The 20,606-nt window shown below is 41.1% G+C and overlaps 1 protein-coding gene across 2 annotated transcripts in view; it reads right to left on the reverse strand.

Moving 5' to 3' along the window:
- FUT7 (fucosyltransferase 7) overlaps positions 1–20,606 on the reverse strand; it is a 376,157-nt gene that overhangs the window by 254,522 nt on the left and 101,029 nt on the right. Inside the window, exon 2 of one of the 2 annotated variants that reach the window (XM_044058634.1) lies at positions 4,682–4,810. The exons of the other annotated variant lie outside the window; for it this stretch is intronic. The gene's annotated coding sequence lies outside the window, so the exon portion shown is untranslated. The remainder of the gene's footprint in view (positions 1–4,681; positions 4,811–20,606) is intronic. 2 annotated transcript variants of the gene reach the window in all.

Consider the following 20,606-nt stretch of genomic DNA (forward strand, 5'->3'; position numbering starts at 1 on the left):
AGTGAATTTATCTATAATTCCAGAGTGGGGGATGGTGTCGAACGCCTTGGCGAGATCTAGATAGGCTGTGTGAACTACCTTACCCTCATCTATAGCTTTGGTGACTACTTCAAAGAAGTCTATCAGGTTTAGGAGACATGATCTGCCTTTTACAAACCCAAACTGTGTGGGGTCCACAGTTTGGAGATCTCCAATGTCTTTCTTTATGAGTTCCATGATGATATGTTCCATGGCCTTGCAGAAGAGGCTCGTCAGGCTAATGGGGCAGTAGTTCCTGGGGTCTGTTGTGCCCCCCCCCTTTATGGAGTGGAATAACTGTCACAGTGCGCCATTCAATGGGCACAAAGCCTGAGGTGAGGCTATGATTGAACATGGTACTTAGATGGGGTGCCAGTTCATTCTGTAGTTCATGTAGAAGGCAGCCTGGGATGTTGTCAGGTCCTATGGATGCTGTGTTCTTGGCTTTGGAGAGTGAGGTTTTTACCTGTGCAGCCGTGATTACAGGAACTTTGCATTCTTCCAGTATAAAGATGGGCCCTTTAGGAGGTGAGAGGGGGGTAAAGTTAGCACTGAATCTGCCAGGATGTTGGCAATATCAGTTGGTTCTGTATATTTAGTGTCATTGTGCTGTAACTCAGAGCAGATCTGAGTGTTGGCATTGAGATTCTTGACATAGCTATAGAATGCTTTGTGGTTGTCTTTAGAATGAGTGGCAATTTTGTTTTCATAACTAGCTTTGGAGGATTTTATGAGGGATCTCAGCTTCTTACTGAGCCTGACCAGGGAGTTCCTCCAATCGTGGGATTTTACTCTTTTTTCAACAGTTTATTTCTACTGTTGTAGAGTTTGTTTATGGCAGAAGACCACCGGATTGGCTTCCTTTTTTTGGAGGATAGCATCTTGGTTCTGTTAGGGATAGCATGATCCATGCACTCGTGTAAGTGCTTATAAAGTGCATTTGTGTAGGATTCAGCAGTCATAGCTCTATTGTCCATCTGCATGGGTGTTGTGAAGTTTTCCACTTCTATCTTAAGAAGCGTGAAGTTGGCTTTAGAGAAATATTTTACGGTTGTTTTCCTAATCGGGGGTGGGAGCGGGATGTGGATGTCTAGGGTGATTAGCTTGTAGTCGGATCTGACCAATGAGAAGCTGACCTCTGGTGTGGAACACCGGTCACCCATGTTGCTGATGACCAGGTCTAGGATATTGCTGCCCCTGGTGGGGGTGTGGATAAGTTGATCCAAGGCATTGGAATTGATGATTTCCAGAAAACGTTGAGCAAAAGAGTTGGTACATGAGTAGTTTTCCCAGTTAATGGTAGGGTAGTTGAAATCACCCATTATTAGAGTGTTGGGTTGTACCTTAATATTTTCCAGTGTATCAAGAAAAGAGGAGTGGAGTTTTGTCTAGCAGTCTTTGACTTTCTTAAGCTGCTGCTTCCTGTGACTGGTTGATACATCCAGGAGTTTTTACTGGGATAATGGTAGAACTGATAATGATATTTTGCAACCTCTGGATATTATTCCCTGCACCCATCTGTCCATAGTTAATGTTTGCCAGGCAGATTGGTGCAGAGAGAGTCATCGCCCGACTGCCTCCAGAGGAGGGCAATCAGGCACCAGGAAGTATCAGAGAAAGATTCTCTAGACCACTGGTTTTGCAGTCCATTTCTGTCGCTGGGGTGGTATTACCATTACTTCCCCCTCTGCCCCATGGAAATTCTTTGCCGCATGAATCCTGAAAAGGCCCTTTGAATTTTTTAAACCATAGTCTCACACTTCTTTGGTTCCTGGAGTAGGGCCTCTGAGGAGTGGAGAAACATACGCCTACGGCAGAAAGGTTCTTATCATCCTTTTTACATTTGGCTAAAGTGTCTTTAACCTTGGGACCAAAAAGGGTGGATCTGTCAAATGGATCATTGATGAATGACGCTTTGAATAGTTCCATAAAGTCACACAAGTGCATCCAGGAATGCTTTCTAATGGCTGTGCCTGAACCCGCTGCTCTGGAAGTCCTTTCAGCTGCATGAGCAATCAGCCTCATGGAAGAGTTAGAAAGTGCATCAAAGGTTACTAGCTGAGAGGTAACTTTATCCCATACCCCTTCAGCCACTGTTACTTCAACGGTATCCAAGAGCTCCTTAATCAGATCCCTCTGTAGTCTAGTGAAGTGTGCCATATAATTCAAGGACCTGAGAGCAAATGTCATTGAAGCATAAACGTGCTTCCCAAATCTATCCAAAGTCCTAGTTAGGAGGATGGATAGTTGGACTTTCTACGGCAAATTCCCTTTTAGTGGCCACTGCTATCACCATGGCATCAACAGATATTCCTTTGGACCAGTGAGGCTCATCCTTCAGGGCTGATAAGATATGATCAGTCTTTTTGAGGATTGTCTCAGTGGCATCGGGCATCTTCCACACCCACTGAATGATCAATTTAATGAGATCGTCAGCAGGTGGAGAGATCCAAGAAGTAGAGGACAGGGCACAAAAAGCCTCCAAGTATACTGACTCCTCTGAGGAAGGTTGGATGGAGGACCAACCACTCCTCTGTTTCAGGATTTCTAGGATGACCCCAAAGGAAACATCATCAGGGTGTGACGTAGGGGAACCTTCCCCTTCATCAAAATCAGTACCTTTTGTGAAAGACTCTTCTGGGGGGGTCTAAGTGCTTCCTCCTGCACTTCCTCTTTGCAGAAACTTCCTTGGGGGATGATCCAGAGAAGTGTCCGAATAGGAAATCACCAAAGTGGGTGCAACCTGGTACTTTTGTGCCCTCTGTCCTGAGGATGAGTCGGATGGCAACTCAGTTCGAGAGGATGTATACAGTTGTCCTGACAAGGATGGCTAAGACTGTGAGTCCTAAATGGGCAAGGCCTTCTCCATGACTCAGAAGGCTGACTCCCCCGTAGAGGGATGGAAGCCCGGAACCAAAATAGACTCCTTCAGAACCTTGGTCACACCAGGACTTAGGAGGTCTCACTTCGAGAAAGGGACTTGGTGGCCTGTCTTTAAAAGGATCAAAGGTTGGTGAATATCTTGGCCTAGTAAGGAAAGGCAGCTGAGACTGTTTTGACACTGGGGGTGCCAAAGAAGTCGCTGTCAGCTCCAATACAGTTTTAGGTGTGGAGCCAGATAGACCTTCCGGTACCGAAGAGCTCTTCAGTACCGAAGTCAGCTTAGAGACCTTCTTGGATGGTTCCAATGAACTAGGATGTGAAGAAGGTTTTTTCTTGGTAGAAGAAGAAGAGTATGATGAAGATGTGCTAGCTTCAGTCCTAGACCCAGAAATGACTTCTTCGAAATCAGATTTGAGAAGTCCCTTCAAGATAAGTTTATTCTTCCTCTCAGTAAGGGTACAGGTAGGGAACCTGTGACAAATTGAGCAATCTTCCTGAAGATGAAGTTTCCCTTGGGAGTATGCACATAAAGTATGTCCATCAGAGTTGGGCATCTTACCCTGACACTTCTGGCACCTTTTGAAACCAGTGGTGCCTTTTGAAGTTTTAACAGGGGAGAGTTGTTTTTCAGCCATAATAAAAGAAAAAAGGGCTGAAACACAGTCACACAGACAAGGAAGAGATATAGAGATAAAGAAGATTTTTTTTAAACAATTAAAAAGGGACAAGAGTATATAAAGAGGTAATTAAGGGTATAAATGTACCAACAATGGCACTAAAAAAGACTACCAAAGGTAGAAAGATGAAGAGAAAAGAAACAGAGTCAAACTAAGCTACGAGAGGTGCTGGTAGACAGAAGGTTTAAGAAGAAAATTAAAAGAAATAAACTCACTCAAAATCAACCTAGGCTTGAGTGAAGGACAAACATGTCTGACCTACAAATCAGCGAATGAGATCTGGGGTAATTTTCAAGAGGAGCACTATGGGTGGTTCCTGGCTTGAGAGTTTGGCAGGCGCGAGCTGGAATAAACAGCTGAGTCGGTTCTGAGGCTCGGAACCGAGCCCACTGTCAAGGATTCAGTGAAGATTGACAACATCAGATCAACTATATAATAGAACATTTTCTGAAGTCAGACAGCCTCAGAGAAGTTTTGAATATTAATTGAAATACTATGTCAACATACTGGGCTTTAGGCACCAGAGAACCCCGTGGCCATTGGGACCCCCCCCCCCCTGTTCCTGTGGAGCCTTCAGCCACAGCAAGTTATCTTATTTTCATATTTTGTAACACGTTTGTCAAACCAACAAAAGCTAGTACAGCAATCTTGTGTACTTAATAAACTAGGTGGGTAATAATAACTCTTATTTATATCTCCTTAATCCTTAAAAATGTAAGTATCTCTGCTTATAGTAACAGTGCTGTATCAAGTAATGGGCTTCACAATTCCATTAAATATTTCACCACTGACATAGTGCCCTTGGCTTAGTTAAACTCTGCTTGTGGACATTTCTCTCCACTAAAACTAACAACATAGCCAGCTTTAGGTATGTACAGCACATGTGAATGCAGAAGGCCCTTAATCATCCTAGACTGTGTGTGGGCCCCACAAAAACTGCTACTGGTTGAGAATAATGTGGAGAAAAAAATGTACTAATTTTCTGATTACACTCTAACCTGAACAGAGCTGTGATATGACCCTAAGATAAAGCTGATAATGAACTTTAGCAAGGTAAACACTAAAGAGATCAGCAGACCAGAGTGACTGCTCTCACTACTTACCTTGGATTTTAAGAAGTGCTGATGCTTCCAATGTTCAGGGATGGTTTTCTCTTTCACGAAGTTTTATAAATACTGGAAGATCACCAGATCACCAGATACTATAGCTCTCAACTTCTTTTCTGATGAATTCTGTGCAATGCCAAAAATAATAAGAATAAAGGCTGAAAACCAGGAACATATTTTAAATAGCACTCTAATTCAACAAAAAGTTAATAGAATAAACCTTTTGCATCAACATGCATTTTTGAAGAATAAGAAGTGTATAACTATGATATCTGGATTTGCTTCTCGTCTGTAATCGTGAATGATTTATAAGTAAATCAAACTGTTTACATAAGACAGAGCAAAATTATGAGGCAAAATCAGGGAATGTCTCTGAAATCAGGAATAGTAACAGGTATGCAATACTCTTCAATAAGGTAAATAAACTTGGCTTACCCCTCTTGCTGCTGTTTGATGACTGCTAAACAAGTCACTGATCTGGTGCAGCAGTACTAGTGTTGCATATGCACTGCTATTTGCTGAAATAAGTACCAGCAGTAGAATTGCTAGTGTGTGTGTGTGTGTGTGTGTGTGTGTGTGTGTGTGTGTGTGTGTGTGTGTGTGTGTGTGTATGTGTGTGTGTGTGTGCCTCTGTGTGTGTGTCTGGTGTGTGTGTGTCTGTGAAGAATATCACAGATTTTTTATTTGTGCACATACCCAGTGATGCCGGAACACACACATTATTCTTCTGGGTATCAGTAAAAAAAATGCAGTTAACAAGTAATTACATTTCAAAAGTAAAGCATAACATATAGCACAGAACATTCACACACATAGATTTTCTAGGATTCTATATAAATTGATACAGCAAGGCCCTCTTAATCATCCTTGGCTGTGTGGGGACCACATAAAGGCTGCTGCTGCTGGGGAAAATAAGTGAAAAACTATATATTAATTTTCTGATTACGCTCTTTAAACTGAACAGGGCTGTGATATGACCCTGATAAAGCTGATAATGGCCTCTGCTCACAACCACACCCATTCTAATACCAGCCCTGTTCAGATGTGTGTGTACAGAAAGTTGCTGCAGGTAGTTTTGTGTGTGTGGGGGTGCTGGTGGTTGTGTGGTTATTACTACTTCAATTTTCATCACACTCAATCCTTAGAGGTATATACAGAAGGTGATTATAGCTTGTATTTGGGTTGGGAAAAGTGTGGTCATTGTTTATTTTACATTTCTGACAGACCTCAGAGGCATACAAAGAACGTTAGTATAGCTTGTGTAGGGGCAGCATACTGTCTAGGTGCAGAAATGTAGAATACAATAATGTAATCATTATTTTTCACTTTCCTCACAATCACACATCAGGCATGTGCCTTTGGGGATTAGGGATGAGGAGTGAGGAGGAACGCTATATATATGTATATCAGCAGTCACTTGAAATATATGACTGTGGCAATTTGAACCTCTGCTTTCATCACAATCTAACACCAGAGGGATACATAGGCACTGACTGTATTTTCTGGGAGGGTTACGGAAGCAGGCAGTGCTCCCAGATAGGACCCATATGCATCTTCACAACAATAGGTTTGTTAGTTTTTGTGAGCTTCTATTTTGTCAGCCTTGAACATTAATTAACGCTTTCGTCTGATAGGATAACCAAACTTCTTTAGATTTGAAGAAATTTGGTTATCCTATCAGACGAAAGCGCTAATAAACTGTGGATTATCTATACTTGTGGATTATTATTTCTACACTGCCTTGGCGTTTCACTGCCAGCCAATTTTGTTTTTATTGTTTGTTTTTTCCAGTTTGAGCCTTGAACATTAAGCCCTGGGCACAACTTATGTCTTCCTTGAAAGAAAAAAAAACATAAGACTGAAATTCTTTTCTTACTCATGATTTTTATTTAGGCCACCATTGGATTAAAAGGTTGGGAAGTGCTCTAAAATCCATCTCATGGCATCTATAATCCCTATGGCTTTTGGAGACGCTGACGTAATTGAGTGATTTCCTAAATGTTATTTCTGTACTGTCTTTTTCAGGAAAGGTGTGTAGAAAGGATACAAGGAAAACCAAAGCTGAACAGAAACACTGAATTTCTTTATTTCTTTCCTTAATCATAATTTCTGTTCAAGCCACAATTGGATAAAAAGGCTGTGTGAAAAAAATGCACATCAGAGCATATAGAAAGTTATGGCTTCTTGAAAAAAGCTGAAGAATGAGGCAAAATACGAGGAAAGGAAAAAAAAGTAATTTGCATTTTAGAGGAAGCCCAACATGGGGGGAAGAGAGGTGAGCACTGAAGGATATGTGTGTTGGTTATGGGGGGCAGAAACAGTAAGCAGTGCCTAGAGTGCCTTTTCACCTAAGTTCATCCCTGTACATAGAGCTGTTGTAATGCTTCATTGTTGCAACTAAATGCCAGTAACTGTGAATGACCCTTTGTGAAATGAGCCAACACAGTGTGGTACCTAGGCCTCTTGTAAAGTAAGGGCATTGTAGCTACAGGTCTGTCTGTGTGTACTACTTTTAAAAGTTTGCAGCATGAACGTAAAGGTTGCTTAGGTGGGGTGGCAATGTCAGGGTGATACTTGGACTGAAAGTGCCCAGGGGTCTCCAACTTGGCATTTGATGGTTGCCTCAAAATGTTAACATCGTCCCTGTCAGTTGATTGGGAATTGGCAAATTGCACATATTCCAAACACAGAGAGTGCTCCTGCATTCACCTCTGACTTTTACCAGCACCTGAACCGTTACGTAGAAAATCAGTAACCATCAGCCCAAACTATAACTGTAAATTCAGGACTAAACCTCTCTGATGGAACTGTACTAATGAACTGTACAACAAAAGAAGGACAATAATGAGACGTTACAAGAAATATTCTTCTTCCGATCTCAAGACTTCACTGAAACATGCCAGCAGGGAACTCAAACACACTATTAGGAAATGTAAAGCAGAGTATGAACTTAAGCTTGATACAGATTCCAAAAGAAAATACAAATTTTATTTTTTAGTTATGTCAGAAAATTAAGGAATATTGTCCAACAATGCAATAAGCTGTTTCATAATAATATCACCCATTCTAACATCAAGAATATAACTAATAAATTCACAGACAGATGTAGTGCTAACTGTACCCCTCTGTCCACATTGTTGCTCGCACTATCCTTGAGAATTTAGATTTCCCTGTAGTCACCTTGTAACAAGTCTTAGAATCTGTGTCAAATGTGAAAAATAATAGGCCAGACCAGACAACATACCAGGCTGAATTCTTGTCAGTGCCAGGTATGCACTATCTGAACCCCTGCTTTAACTGTTCAACACATCCTATTTACAGGGTTTGTTCCTGACACTTGGAGAATAGCCACTGTGAATCCCCTTCACACAAGGGTGGCCACCCTACAGACCTGAGGTAATTATATATTATTGACAAATTAAACAAGCTTAATGTAAACCCCTACACTGTCCACTGAACTGCAAACTGGCTAGCCGACATATCCCAAGTTGTGTAAATTACTGGTTTCATCTCTGAATATCAGTTTGTAACTAGTGGGATACCATAAGGATCAGTTTTGGGCCCTCTCCTATTTGACATTTATTTTGCAGGCATCCAAGCCACTATCCCAAAAGTGTGGTTAATCAAGACTGTAAAATGCCCTGTTATCCACTCAGAAGTCACACTACGCGAGTGTCTGGTATGAACTGATGTGCTATAGAATACTGCTGCTATTTTGTCGAGGTCTTGTGAACACAAACTCATTTAGTCTTTAGATAATGTTAAAAAGGTTATTAGACTTGTGTTGCTTTGTGTAACTGTTGTAACATTGTAACATTGTGGCAGTACCATTGTTATACTGTATCATCTAAGCATCATCTTGCAGTGATTTCTTTTTGCCTATTGATGGCAAGATTTTGACAACTTTGGTGGGCAGAGCTTTTCTGCAGGTTCTTTATAAACAGTTTGCTGTTTCTAAAACTCCAATTTACAAGTTTTTGGACAGAAGTGTGTGTCATAGATAGAGCATCATATCTGTACTTCTATACAAATAACTTTCAACTATTAAACATAGATTCAAAATCTTAATGGTACAGAAGTCAAGTGCCTTTCCTGATACTTAGTGGTCAAATATTGCACTGCTTTTGTGCCACGGATTATGTGAACTGCATATAAATGTTGTAGGTGCTAAGTACTGTTGCTTTTGAATGAAATTGTTGATGTCATTGAGACTTTGCTACCAGTCACTTAGTTCTGTAGTTATTTTACATATTCTGTGCGTGGGTGTACTGCCCTGCACCCCCAGTCAGTGGTTAAAGGTTGCACCTTACAGTTCCACAGTTCAATCAAGAACTCTGGTTCTTGCCCATGTGGCATTCCCATGGCCTCCCTGTAACGCTCTGGCTTTTACTCAGGTGCTAAGGTTTTCTCCCTCATCCTAAAATGTATTAGCTGACCATGTTATGTCAAATGTTCACAAATATTGCATTTGCCTTTGCCATTGTGTCCTAGGCCATGGAAATGGGTCAGTTAAAGACTAGTATACTTAGCTGGTTAACAAACAAATGACAGATTTAATTCTTTGTATCAAATTAACACCAAGCAGTCTGATAATATTTGTTGTCATATCCAACATCTTAGTAATACCTAGAAATCTTATGAATTGCTGAACCATTTAGCATTGCTGGAGTCTTACTTGTTATATCTCTCAGTTGCTTGCATTTCTAGACTACTGCACACTGTGAAAATGGACATATTTAATAGTGAATGGAGTAATAGCATTCTTTACTTTTTCTAGACACAAAATGCACTTGGATTCCATTGTAACATGTTAACCCTGTAAAATATGAAGGATTGTGCATCAGATGCTATATACCCCAAGGCTGTTGAAACCTCAAGAGGTTTCCATGGTAACACAGACCTTCACAACAAAGACAAAGAAGTCCCTTACCATGGAAACTAAAAGGATTCAGCTGCTTTGTCATTATCTGTGCATGAATCCTTACAAATTATATTTTACAGTATTGAGAAAAGCTGTAGATTCTGCACTCCCGTCTTTAACAGTACTGAAACTCCAATATAACATTTGTACATCACATAAGAAGATTTGCAGTGGCTTTATAAAACTTGTCATACACAGGACGTCTTCAATGTTGTCAGAACATGAGAAATAACCTTGTTATACTTTGCTTATGATGCCACATTTGTGCACTTTTGACACAGACATACTGTAACACCATATGATACAAGTCAACAGATTCATAAGCAAAGTAAAACTTTTAACTTATTTGATGACAATATTTTTTTAAATAACATTGTAATACTTGGTGTACAAAACATAACTTTTACTATATTCACAACCTTTTGGAAAAAAATAATAAAAAGCCAAAATCCTTTCAAACTGTTTCACATGCTTCTGAATTATTTTCTTACTTTTTCATTGAGACATCTATTCCCCTCAGGAACAGTGTTGCAATAATATATTTTGCCAAGTCACAAGACTTATAGGTTCATAGGTGTGTACTAGGCTAATGGCCTTGGACCCTTTACAAGCCTAGCCCATAGAAGTGCCCTGGCATTGTGCTGCCCAACATTAGTTCCCAGTGCCTCTATCAAGTAGAGCTACTGGAGTGATGCCCTGGGGTGAACTTTCTATTACCCATCCACTCATCATAATTTCTCTTGAAGAGAGACAGCAAGGTGCTCTGTTGACATGTATGGGAAGTCTATTCCAGAGCATGGGCAGTCTCTGGGTGAGGAACCTGTCCCTCCATCATGTTCTGTTGATTGTGGTAATGAGCTTGAGGTCTCTGGACTGTGTAATGTGGAGGGATTTCTTACTGGATCCCCTTAGAATGACACTAGAAACTTAGCCAGTTGTTGAAGTCAATTATTTTTTGTTTGTACTGTCGTATCATTCTGTGTGACGATAGGATACTGCTCAAGGCTAGCGTCATACCTGCCTGGGCCACATAAACGCAGAACTCCAACATGTCTCTTTTCATGTAGTCCAGGGAGGTGCATCTCAGGTCATTCACACCTGCATGGACAATGACACTAACATCTAGTCAGATTGCATATTTAAATACATGTGATGTCCTCAGCCAATTAGAAGGTCCTTATTTAATATCAATGTTAAATATCCTAACCAAAGTGAAGTAACTTATCAAATGTAAAGAGGTTTCCTTCTCCATTAAATCAAATAAAGAAATACATTTTTTATAAGTGCGTACCATTTTGTTATTAAAGGTAAAGCATTTCACCTATGAAGCATACTAGGCAGCCAGTCATAGTAATATTTTTTTTTTTCAGTTCTCTAATCCTAATAACAAAATAAAATGTTTATTATATTAATTTTGTCATTATCCATTTACTTGCTTAACCTAATTCAGGGTCATAAGAGAGCCTGAGCCTGCCCCAGAATTCAATGGGCACTAAACAGAGAAACTTACTGGGGACAGAACAGGACATCACATGTTTTTATCCCACACTGATACAAATGTTCTCCAGGAAGGCTGACACAGACAAACAACTGGTGTCAGAGCCATGGACTAATACTATGCCAAGAAATGCATAATAGTATCCTTCAGGAAGGTATCCATCCCTGGTAACTATCATATTGGCAACACACACCTTGGAGGTGACCCAGTAGTCAGGGACTTAGGGACACACATAGACAGTAATCTAGCCTTTGACAATCACGTGCCTACGGTAATGAGGAAATCATTCTATGTTGCATAACATAAACAAAGGTATGACATCTAGTTCCAAGGAAGTCATTGTTCCACTGTATTCAGCAATCATCAGACCTATCATTGAGTGCAATGCCCTCTTTGGTACGCACCTAACTAGGCATATCCAACAACCAGAACGTCCACAGAGGTTCCTCACTAAAAGAATACAGGACGTAACTAACATGTCCTATGCAGACTGCCTCAAGGCCCTATTCCTCTATTCTGTCTCCTACAGGCTGTTGAGGGGAGATTAATGCTTGGCATACATGGCATTGTCAGTCCCCGACCCCACTCTGATGAGCCTACTGCAGATCCACAAAACAAACAGCACTATAATTACCCATTCTAAAGACTTAAACCTTGCCTGTGATATAAATAGGACCTGCTGGAGAGATAGGTATGTATCACAGAGACTACCCCTTCTATGGAACAGGCTCCCCATCCATGTGAAGCAGAGATACTCCCTAACACAAATCAAGTGCAACTTGGACAATTGGATAGGGAACAGGAAATTCATCCCTTGTTGGGCAGTTATGTCTTTTATGGACATAGGCATCTTGTAAATGGTTCATCTCCCAGGCCCATGCTTGTAAATGTTTCATCTACCAAGCCCCTGTTTACACTTATCATAGGTACCAGAACTTGTCAAACATTTGATATGTATGTCTAGGCTTAAAAAGGCCCTTGTGGTCATTAGTTTAGTAAACACCTATGAACCTATGAACAGTACACCAGATTATAATAAGATGCCAATACTCAACCACTCAGTCTGTCAGTTAGTCACTCACTCACTCAATCAGTCATGGCATGCACACCTAATTTACCTACAGTGCATCTTTGTGGTGTAGAAGGAAAGTATAGCATCTGGCAGCACACACACACACACACACACACACACACACACACACACACACACACACACATATACACGCACACATGCATACATGCACACACACACACACACACACACACACACACACACACACACACACACACAAACATACACATATGCACGCATGCATACATGTACTTACACACACACACGCGCACACATGCACGCATGTAGACACACACACGCACACATGCATACATGTACACACACACACACACACACACACACACACACACACACACACACACACACACACATACACACACACAAACAGATGGTGTTCCTTGAACAAATAAGGTTGCATTTATCAGCTTCTTCATGATAACTGGTCTGAGCTGTATTATGGGTGTGACATTATCATAATGGTTACAAAGAGAAACAGTTCAGTTTGTCATATTCTATTGTATTGGCACTAAATGTGTCACATATCATTAAGGAAAGACTTGTATTGTTGATGTTTCATTGTGTTGGCTGGAGAATTGTTAGCAACTGGATTTTATGTTTTTTTCAAGGTTTCCAAGGTCAGACTACAAAAAATAAAGGGAAAAAGTACTTTTTAATACTTTTCCTTTACTCCAAATATGTTTAGCCTTGGAGGTGATATATTTATAAATGAGGGTGTGGTATTGAAATGTCCACATTAGCAAGTGAAAGAGATTATCCCCTCCTGCAAAAAGAAATTTCATCCAGATACATTAACCATAGCCCCATGTGCCGGAATTGGTGATAGCGCAGGTAGATGTAAAAGATACCATAGCACTTAACAAAAAGTCCCTCAATGCCCTGGCTAAATTTCCTGTATGTAGTATAAAGTTTCTATATCAAATTATTGAAAATGGAAAATATCGAATGACTGAAATGTTGAATATGCCATTCATCGAAAAGTTTTTTGTGAGATCGCGGCACAGTGAGGATTGGAAAATTTGCCCTTTCCTCACTGGAGTTGCTATACATAATTAGTGGGGGGTGTGGGGGGCACAGCCCCCCACAAGAATGGTTTTGATAAACGGCATATTCAACATTTCAGTCATTCGATATTTTCATGTTTCGATAATGTGTTATAGATGCAGTATAAATACCACCTTTGGTCCCCCTTGAAAAGTGGCCATTGGCTTACTGGGAGTAATCTGGTCAGCAAAGTGTAAATAAATAAATAAATACATGCATACACACATATATATATATATATACATACATACATACATACATAAATGTGTAGTTTTTGCAATGTTTTGCTTTGTGACCTTCCATAATTATGCTGTTTTGAATTCTTGATGTTTTAGTTATGATGTCTTATGTACTGATATAGTGGACTCAATGTTAAAATATGATCCATGTAATGAATCCTCTTGGTTCAAAACCTTTACAGAATCATCTAGGTCTCAAGGTGCATAATGCTAAATGTCTCATAATAATTGTTTTGCAAACATGACAATGAGACATAGAAGGCCACCAACCTTGCTCTATATGCCACCATTTCTAGAGATGTGTTTATTTTCTGCTTTGGTACTTCCTTTCTTTGAATTATATTGAGAAAGTGTGGCAAGTGATAATTGTACGAATAATTGATAACCAGGTCCATGAAATGTGATATTTCAAGCCCATTTCATGAAAGCATATTGTTTTTCTGTCAAATGGTAAGATTTCACTGAAAGAAACATAATTTAGAGTTTTCATTTGTCTATTTAAATCATTAGAGATGCTTCTGATATGTGTTCTAGAATGACACCTTATAAAAAAAAAGACATTATGTACTTACCATAACATTCCATCTGCGTTGTCAAATCTTCATTCATCCTTGACAGATGGGCATGGTTCTGATATCAGAACCGACTCAGCTGTTATTAGAACTTGTGACAGCCAAAAACTCTTGAGCTTTACCTCTACCCAGAATACCTGTCTCTCAGTTACCTCAAATGGAGTTTGCAGAAATCATATAGAAACATATAAAATATATGTACATACAGACACATGCACACACACACACACACACACACATACATATATATATACACACATATATATATATATATATATATATACATACACACACACACACACACACACACACACACACACACACACACACACACATACAGACACATATGTATAGATATAAATAGATAAATATACAAATATATACAGATATTTGAAAGGTAGGTCAGGAGGAAGCCTTACCTACTGTGCTTAACCTGACAACAGTATAAGGTCAGCTCCATCAAAAAAACTTTTAGGTTGGGGATAGAAGGGGGAGTCAAGGATGAATGAAGATTTGACAACACAGATGGAACATTATGATAAATACATAACTTCTTTATCTGATGTTGTCAAACTTCATTCCATCCTTGACAGATGGGAAAGAGTCCCCAGCTACCTACATTTCTGAGTCGATTCCTGGAAGGACATTCCTGAGCACCGTCAAGGTCCAATTTGCAATGAGTAATAAATGAGTAATAAAGGTATGTGAAGTAGCCCAGGTAACTGCTGCGCACGTCATCCATTGAAGCTCTGGACTGAAAACCATCTGAAGTAGCTACAGACCTTGTAGAATACGCTTTGACTGGTTTGGTCAAGGTTAAATTATTCTTATCATAAATGAATTAAATGCAGTCTTTCAGCCACTTGGAAAGAGTAATTTTGATGATTGCTTTGCCCAATTTTGCACTAGAGTAAGAAACAAATTGATTGGATTGTCTTATGTCTTTGGTCCTGTGAAGACAAACCTGTAGTTGTCTTTAGACATCTTAAAGGTGCAAGACGCTCTCTTCTTTATTAGAGTGGATGGGGAAGAAAGCTGGTAAATCAGTGGTCATGTTTGTCTGTTTTACAACCTTAGGTAAGAAGGAAGTGTTAGTGTGCAAGGATACCCTATCCTTGTGGAAAACAATGTAAGGAGGTTTGGGTGATGAAGTCTGAATTTCTGAAATCCTTCTGGCAGAGGAAATGGCTACCAAAAAGAGTGTCTTCTTGAATAAAAACTTTAGGTCACAGTCCATAGAAGTTCAAAGGGAGAATGTGTCACTGCCTGAAGAACTAGGTTCAAGCCACAGGGAGGTGTTGGATCCTTGAATGGAAGCTTTAGCAGAAGAGTGCCTCTTAGAAGCAATCTACAAAGGGTATAAGAGGCTAAGGAACGTTCATCCAAGCCATTATGAAAATCAGAAATAGCAGCCAGTTATATTTTGATAGTGGAAGGACAAGCTCCAGCATTAAACAGCAAGGCTAAAAAGTGCAGAACATGTTCTATGGAAGCTGTAAAAGGATCTATTTGTTTTTCAATAGCCAAAAGTGAATCTCTTCCACTTACTGGTGCACAGCTTTCTAGTGGAAGGTTTGTGGGCCGATAAAAGAATGTGGTGTACTGGGAAGGAAATATTTGGATGCCTGGCAATTAATGTAACTGGAAGAACCATGCAGTTAGCTTGAGGTTCAAAATGTTTGGGTGAACAAGACTGCCCAGATGGGGCAGGAGATCTGGCACTGGATCCAGAATCAAGGGCTGTCAAGTTAGGTAAGGCCAAAGAAAGGGGAATCACATCTGTCAATGCCAAAAGGGAGCAATGAGGATCGCTGTACTCTTCAACCTGTGTGCTTTCTCTAAAAATTTTTGATTAAGGGTTATAGGTGGAAAGGCATATAGGAGGTCGGGGGGGGGGAGCAATCATGGAGAAGACCATCTCTTGGTGACTTTCCCGGAGGGAGAATTAGGGTGAAGTAGTTGATGCAGTTGTTGTTTAAGGGGGATGCACAAAGATCACAACAAGACTGACCCCAAAGATGGAAAATCTTTTTTGCTACTTTCTGATTGAGCGACCACTCATGAGGCTGAAGGATACATCTGCTCAGTTTGTCCGCAATCACATTAGAGCTCCCCAGTATGTGCATTACTATTAGAAAGTGGCTGGAAGAAATCACCAACTGTCACACACTGAGAGCTTCTATACAAAGGGGGTAAGACTTGGTTTCTCCCTGTTTGTTGATGTACCAAATTACTGACATGTTGTCTGTTTGAATTGCAATAGTCCCTTGAGGAAGAGCTGTCTGAAAGGCCTGCAACAAGTGAAACACCGCTCTTATCTCTAGAACATTGATGTGCAAGTTGGATTCTATAGGGGACCAAGTGCCACAGGACCATCTTGCTTAGATAATGCCTCCCCACCCTATCAGGGAGGTGTCCGTGGTCACTATGGCCTTGGGATGACCATGAAGAACTTGATGTGACTGCATCCACCAAAGAAGATCTGTCTTGCAATGTTTGGTGATCAGGACTTGTGACAATGGATGATGAAGTATGGACTACTGGGAAGCCAGTAGCCATTCAAGAATTCTCATGTGAAACCTGACCAGCTGCACCAGAGTTATAGAAGCTGCCATGGATCCCAGGGCTTACAAGACTAAATGTGTTGGAACTTTGTTCCTGGGGATTCATTTTTGAACATGAACTACAATTCACTGGTGACAATCTGGGGGAAGAGATGCTGTCATTGTCTGAGTATCCCATACTGCCCGTATGAACTCTAAGTTTTGTGTTGGGGTTAAATATGATTTTTCTTTTTTTGAGGATGTTGTCCCTGACTATTATCAGCTGATGCTTGGTCATAGCAGTTATGAGCCAGTTGTCCAGATGGGAAACACATGGATTCCTTGCAGTCTCAAGTGAGCTGCTACTACTGCCATGCATTTGGTAAAGATCCTGGGGGCTGTGGTGAGTCTAAAGGGAATTACTCAGAACTGGTACTGACTGGCTCCTAGTCAGAAGTGGAGGAACTTTCTGGAGTGTTTGGCCATCTTTATGTGGTAATACTCATCCTGAAGGTCTATTGAGCACATCCAGTCATCTTTCTTCAGAAAGGGAAGAAATAGACAATACGGTTACCATCAGGAACTTTGTTTGTTGAACCAATTTGTTCGGTACACTGATATAAAATTGGTGTCTAGTCCCTTGTCTTCTTTGGCACTAAAAAAAAATCTTGAATAAGTTCCGGACCTTTCTAGGTCTGATGGGCCTTGTTGGATGACACCTTTGTCCAGCAGTTTTTGGATTTCTTGCACTGCTGTATCCCTCTGATTGGGTGGAACATCTGGGATTTTGTTCTGAAATAGGGGAGGTTGATAAAAGGGAATGGTATAACCTCTGAATACAATACGTTGCACCCAGGAATCTGTTGTTATGTCTTGCCAGGCATTTAGGTGCAAGGATAAGCATCCCCTGACTCCCTCCAGAGGAAGACAATCAGGCCTCTCTTCAGAAGCACTGAAAGGGCTTGCTTGGGAAAGAATCCCTGAATCCCTGGTTTTGCAGACCACCTCTGCCACAAGTGTGGCATCTCCCATTCTGGTTCCCCCTCTGCCCCTAGGGGAACTGCCTGCATGTGTATCCTGGAAAGGTCCTTTGGATTTTTTGAACCACATTTTACCACCACTCCTCTGGTTCCTGAGAAAAGACCTTTGGAGGGTGGAAGTACGTACTTTGACAGCAGAAAGGGTCTTACCATCTTTCTCACACCTGGACATGTTTTCTTTCACTTTGGGACCAAATAGGGATGTTCTGTCAGAAGGAGCATTGATGAAAGAAGACTTGAATGGTTACACAAAATCACAAAGGCACATCTAAGTGTGTCTCCTAATGCGTACACTTATACCTGCTGCTCTAGATCCCCCTTCGGCTATATGTGCTATCAGCCTCATGGACGAATTGGACAAAAACTCTAGGGTGGCTAACTGGGAATCCAGTTTGTCTTGGACTCCCTCAGCTACAGCTCCTGCCAGGGTGTCTGACAAAAACCTTGATCAGATCCCATTGGAGTCTGATGAAATGTGTAAGGTAGTTCATGGACCTTATGGCAAAGGTTGTTGAAGCATAGATAATGACAAAACCAGGATCCAGTGTACAGAGTTTAATAAAATTCCCTAGTGCCTCGGCATAAAAGCCTTCAAAGGAGAACATAGACCTGCTTCCTGAATCTGGCCATAGCCTGGGACTCCCTATTGGGTGGATGGACAGAGGAACTCTCCTCAGCCAGTTCCTTTTTTGTGGTGGCCACTATGACCATAGCATCAACAACCATACACTTAGCCCAAAATTATTTGTCTTTGGGTGCAGAAAGCATTTTGTCTCGTCTCTTGGGGATGGAGTCCACGGAGTCAGGGGCCTTCCATTCCTATTGTGAAATCAACTGAATAAGTTTGTCAACAAGCAGAGTCACCCAAAAGGTAAATGGCTGGGTGCCAAATGCCTGCAGGTAGACAGACTCCTCAGAGGAAGGGTTTTGGAACTTCCAGCCACCCCTCTGCTTCAGAATTTCCAAGATGTCACCGAAGGAGACATTTTCAGGGGGTGACCATGGGGATCCCTCCCCTTCATTGAAATCTGTATCTTCGGTGACTAATTCCTGAGGTGGAATCCAACTGCTTTCTCTTGCATTTCTTTTTGTGTGGGACCTCCTCAGGAAAATAATGTAGGGAGGTATCACAGTATAACAGTACCTGTGGCTGTGACACCTGAGGCTTCTGCACCCGCTGTCCCTGTGGAGGGGCAAGGGGAATAGTAGAACTAGAGGGAGGGACATGTTCAGATGGGGTAGATACCAACTGAATCTCTGCTAGAGAAAGGGCCCTCTGCATAGCCTCAAAGGCCAGTCTCCCTGACAAGGGAAAGGAGCCAAGAACTGAGAAAGACTGCCTCAGGACTGGGGTCACTCCCCGCTCTGAAGAACCAAGCCTCAAGGCTGAAGCTGAAGCCAAACTTACTTGAGCCAAAGTTCCAAGGATCAGGGATGCATCTGAAGAGCCAGGAGTTGAGACATGCTCACCAGAACAGACAGGGCGGCTATGGATTGGAGAGGTCTTCAGTTCCAAGATAAATGAAGAGCTCAGGGTAATTGTTGGGTCCATAGAAGCGAGCAACTCTGGAGCCGACACCATCAGTTCCAGGAGAACCAGAACAGAAGACTCTAAGAGCTCCAAGGAGGTTAGAGTAGGAGTAGTCAAAGGGGTGAAGGAGGATGTTTCAGTACCAAGACTAGAAGAAATTGGTACTGAAGATGGACCTGAAAGCTCTCTAGCCTATAAAATCTTACTCACCAGCCTCTCCACGTCCAGTTCCATAAGGCTATTGGTGGAGCAGATGGATGAAGCTGAAGGAGATTTAGGCCTCTGCAAAAGCACTTCTGGTAATTCCCCAATCAATTGAAGGGGAGTAAGATGTTCCAGGTCTAACAGTTGCAGTCATTGGAACAGAAGCCAAATCCTGTGACAAAGCCTTCAACGTCAAAGGGCTCGCAATTCTAGTCGGTGCCAAAACTGAAGTTGTTGGCACCAGTGACTTAGAAACAGAGGCTTTCAGTTCTAAGGGAACAGTTATAACCAAGCTCTTCAATTTTTTAGCTTTCATAACTGACAGGGAGGTTGGAACCGACAAACTGCATTTTTTAACTTTGTCAGTAGAAGAGGAAGATGAGATATCTGTTTTAGCTGTATCAGCAGTGAATAAGGCTTCTCCAAAAGCTGATGGCAAAAGTCCTTTTAAAATTATTTTGTTTCGCCTTTCTACTAGAGCACTGTGGCTAAAGGCATGACAAATACTACAATTTTCCTGCAAATGATGAGGACCAAGGCAATATACACATAGTGCACGAGTATCCCTATTAAAAGACTGAAGACACATTCTTTCAAATGCATCTTGGTCGAACTCAAAAGCCTGAAATGGCAAAATATCGAAGTGGCTTTTAAGCGAATTCTTTCCCTGGGAAAGAATGTGCTTGGCCGCTTCGTTACTTTTCCATTTTCGGCACTGTAGTACGGTCTCGGAGTTGGTATATTTAAGTAGGGGGGTGTGGGGGGTGAAGCCCCCCACTTAATGTAATGTTTAAAGTATGTTTTATTTTTTGTTGTTGTTGGAACAGCAATTTTTTTCCCTAGGAAAAAAATTGCTGTTCTGACAGTTCGAAATTGTAAGCTTTCGCTTACATAGGGTCGATTAATCACCGATTGCTTTTTTAAGTGCTCGGTGATCTAATATAGACCCAGTGCATGAAAATCTGATAGTGAACTTTTATGGCCACACTTATGGCATTTTTTGAAGCCAGAGGGGCCATTACCCTTCTCAGCCATGACAAGCAGTAAAAAACAGTTACAGAGAAATTGTTAAGGAAGTCTCACTTCACAAGGGACAGGGAAAGTGAGAGCAGAGCAGATAATATTTTACACTTAAATTTTGATATTTAAGATAAAGGACATGAGAGAGAGGGAAACTATCAGCAATGATAGTGGGGAAGTACACAAACATGTAAAAAAGGGGAAAGGTATCAACTACAGT

The sequence above is a fragment of the Protopterus annectens genome, chromosome 16.part0 (genome assembly GCF_019279795.1).
Source record: "Protopterus annectens isolate FY-2018-M chromosome 16.part0, PAN1.0, whole genome shotgun sequence".
Lineage (NCBI taxonomy): Eukaryota > Metazoa > Chordata > Ceratodontiformes > Protopteridae > Protopterus > Protopterus annectens.